Source organism: Dufourea novaeangliae, unplaced genomic scaffold (assembly GCF_001272555.1).
Source record: "Dufourea novaeangliae isolate 0120121106 unplaced genomic scaffold, ASM127255v1 scaffold384, whole genome shotgun sequence".
Classification (NCBI taxonomy): domain Eukaryota; kingdom Metazoa; phylum Arthropoda; class Insecta; order Hymenoptera; family Halictidae; genus Dufourea; species Dufourea novaeangliae.
Window position 1 is genome coordinate 122,416 of NW_015374326.1, and position 3,534 is coordinate 125,949.

Genomic DNA, 3,534 nt, shown 5'->3' on the forward strand with positions numbered 1-3,534 from the left:
AAATCTTTTTAAATATATTAAAATGAATTTGAGAAGGAGACTCACCAGTTAATGTGGCCGAAAGATAAATTACCAGTAGCAGAATAAGCTTCTTAGGGAACCTGAAAGCAGAAGGAACGTCGTGATTATTGATTGCGCCATGCCGACAACGGAGGACAAATGATATACAACGTGATCGTCGAACTATCAATCCAAGTATAATTAACTGGTGGTTCTGAAACGATTTTTACGATCTGCTGAGAAATTTATCTAAGTATATCAAGTTTTAGCTCGTTAATGTGTTACGTCGGGAACGCTTGACTGATGTAAATTTATAACAAATGAATTGTGCGGGAAAGACCTTGCTATTTCAAGACCTTTCCGGCGGAATCCTCTTTTTTCTTCGAGATCGACGAGCGGCATCCGATCTCGGTGGGTGTGAGGATTGTAGTCGCAAGAATTTTAGGATTTGAAATAAATAAAATAAAATATATTTAATGAACAAATGTTTATTTATTTATTAAACTGTGCGGAAATATGTTCTGTAGAGGGAAAAAACGAATATAGGAGAAAAATTGAATTTTAAAATAAATAACAATTTATTAAAATTAGCAAAATATACTTAAAATTAGTTAAAATTAGGCAAGCGCGGATTGATAGCGTGGCGCAATTTATTAATATACAATCCTTCTCTCGGATCCTTATTTAAAATTTTACTAATATCAGGCAATTCCAAATTAAATCGGCTTATTTTATTTAATTTGTACTTTCTTATGACAAGGTTTAACCTTACTCTTTCGTTACTAAGAATTTTTACATTTGTTTGTCTCTTATTTCTGGTTAATATTACAACATTCAAAATAAAAGGGTCAAATATTTATTTAATATATAATTGCTTTTTAATTTTATTGATTATTCGCTTTCTTCCGTGTCTTCTCTTCAATTTCATGAGATTGAAACAAGATGTTTGTAAATAGAAATTCGAAGATATAAAATTTGTGCATGTGTGTGTCAATGAACAATATTTAATGAATAATTAGGTTACAATAGCACTGTGCCAATCATATCCGGCTTCAGACGCTATTGAGGTTTTTTAGTATAAGATGGAAATTTTTGAAAGGTTCACAGCAACGTCACAGTCATATCCGGCTTCAGACTCTGTGTCGGTTAATGGTAAGATAGGATATTCTTTGATAAGGTAACGTGATCACTGTGCCAGTCAGAATCCGGCTTCAGACGATACATCGGAATTGGTATTTTGAATAGGAAATTCTGAGAATGTAGGTATGAATGTGTGTGCGTGTTCGTGTGCGTGTGTACCTTTCAAAAATTGAGGGAATGCAAGAAACCCTTTTTCCTAAATCTCGAAATGTCGATTTTATGTTATAATTGTGAGAGTTATTCCCAAAATGATGTCTCCAACGGCAGAGTTTTCCAGTGATGCGAGTCCACGGCTGGGCAGTCGCTTCAGTGATGCTTCCAGTTGAATGCTGCTTGTTGTATTCGAATATAACTCGAATGACGTCCTCGTGTTCTGGCGATGAGTAAAATTTCAGAGTCTCGACTAAGACTGATTTCTCGAACAACGATTCAAACTTTCAACTACTCCTTTGTCAATCTGACTGGCGGAACTTCGACGTGTATTCAGGTAAAAACTTGCTTTTTCTTTGACTTTCCTTGGCGCGGGGGCCTATATTTATATGCAGTGCGCGGAACTTCTTGAGGAGTTCCTGGCTTCTAATTGGCTAAGGGTTTCGGTGAATGAGCTTTCTGCAAATATTCTGCACGATGATTCTGGCTTCTGAACAGAGCGCTGTCGTTTCGACTTTTTCCGTAAAAATATTGGTTAAACTTTTTCAAAGCTCATTTGCTTCTTGACATCAGTCGAGGGTGGTTGTCTGCGGATCTGCTCCGTTGCTCCGTTGAAAGGGTGGTAGAGTGGGGGTAGTTGTACATCAGCTGTGTGGTGGCTTGCTAAAGTAGAGCATAACGATGGACTAGCTGGGCCTTAGCGATGCTCGCGGTCGTCGCGGAGTCGCGTCCCTCGCGGTATCTCGCTTAATTCGCGTTATTCGCGTTATTCGCGGTTTATATTAATTTTAACGGTTTTAACATCTCTTGTTTAACAATATTCAGACGTAGTAAACTTTTAGAGTAAAATGTTCGGCGGTAAACGGAATTTAGAATTATACGCTCGAAAACGGGACTTTGAATATTTGCGCTTCGTAAAATTAGGACTTAGAATATTTTCACAGAAAAATGGACTTTGAAACATTTACATTTGAATCTAGATTTTGAGGTTATGTACGCTCGCAAAATAATATTTAGAATTTGTATTCTTTCGCTCGGACTTTGAATCTTTTCTTATAACTCGGTAGTGGAATTTATGTAGCTTGCTTTAATAATAAGATTTTTGTATATAGGTTAGCGAAAATAGTGACTTCTACGATAACGTAGGGATTTGAAGCTTGCCGGTAAATACGAGTTAGAGCTTCCGAATAATAACACGATCTTAGAATTTGAATGTTGATAAATAAGTTTTAGCTCTTGAATAGTAATACAATACAGTAGACCTTCGTTTCCCGCGCCACTATTATCTGTAAGAAAGCCACGCCCTTTGCTCACACGTATTTCTCACACACACGCGCGCGTACCCTACTCTGCCGCCCAGCACGTCCAGGCCGGAACACATACGGAGTCGCGTTTAACTCGCATATCTATCACGGAAAGCGCAGTGTATATAATGCTGTTTTAATAATATTTTTATTGGTGCAATGAATATTGGTGGCAATTTGATTGCTTCTTGTCTCGCGGATTACACGTAATGGGTAACAGATGCTAACCAACCTAGACATTTACCACTAAAATATGTCACGAATTATTACCTTTTTCACATAATACCTTAATACTTTATTACGCAGAATGTTTGGAAGAATCGATTTATGTAATAAAAGTATTTTATTCCATCATACTTCAAAAATTCATTAATAAAAATAACATAATTAACTTTGAAAACTTAGAAGATCTCCACCTACGAAAAACTTGTTATTGCTAAGTAATAGCCCTCATCATACAGAACAACTTCTGTGAATAAACTTTTCTGATATCTCTAAAAATAACGGAGATAATTAATGTAACCGTAAAGTGCGCATATCCAGCCCACCCTAGATGTAACTGCGTCGCACGACTGAACGGCCGAGTGGTGGGGAAAGCACTCGGGTAACTAGCGTCTGCTTCCTGTACGGTTCCTGGAATTCAGGCCCGCTACAACCCCGACTAGTGCGGGAAACGAATGTCTACTGTATTAAGATTTTCAACGTCGGTAATGAAGATTTTAACCTCTTGAATAGTAACACAATCTTAGATTTCATACGTTAGTTACAATAACTTTAACTTTCGGTAGTAATACAAACTCGAAAAAATACGGGGATCTCGGACTTAGAAACTATTTATGAATAAAATTTCACCGGACGTTACAAATGCACAAGTTCTTCAATTTACCGATTGAACATCGTAATTTTTTTTCGCTTGGATTCAGTCCCACGCAATTGTAAC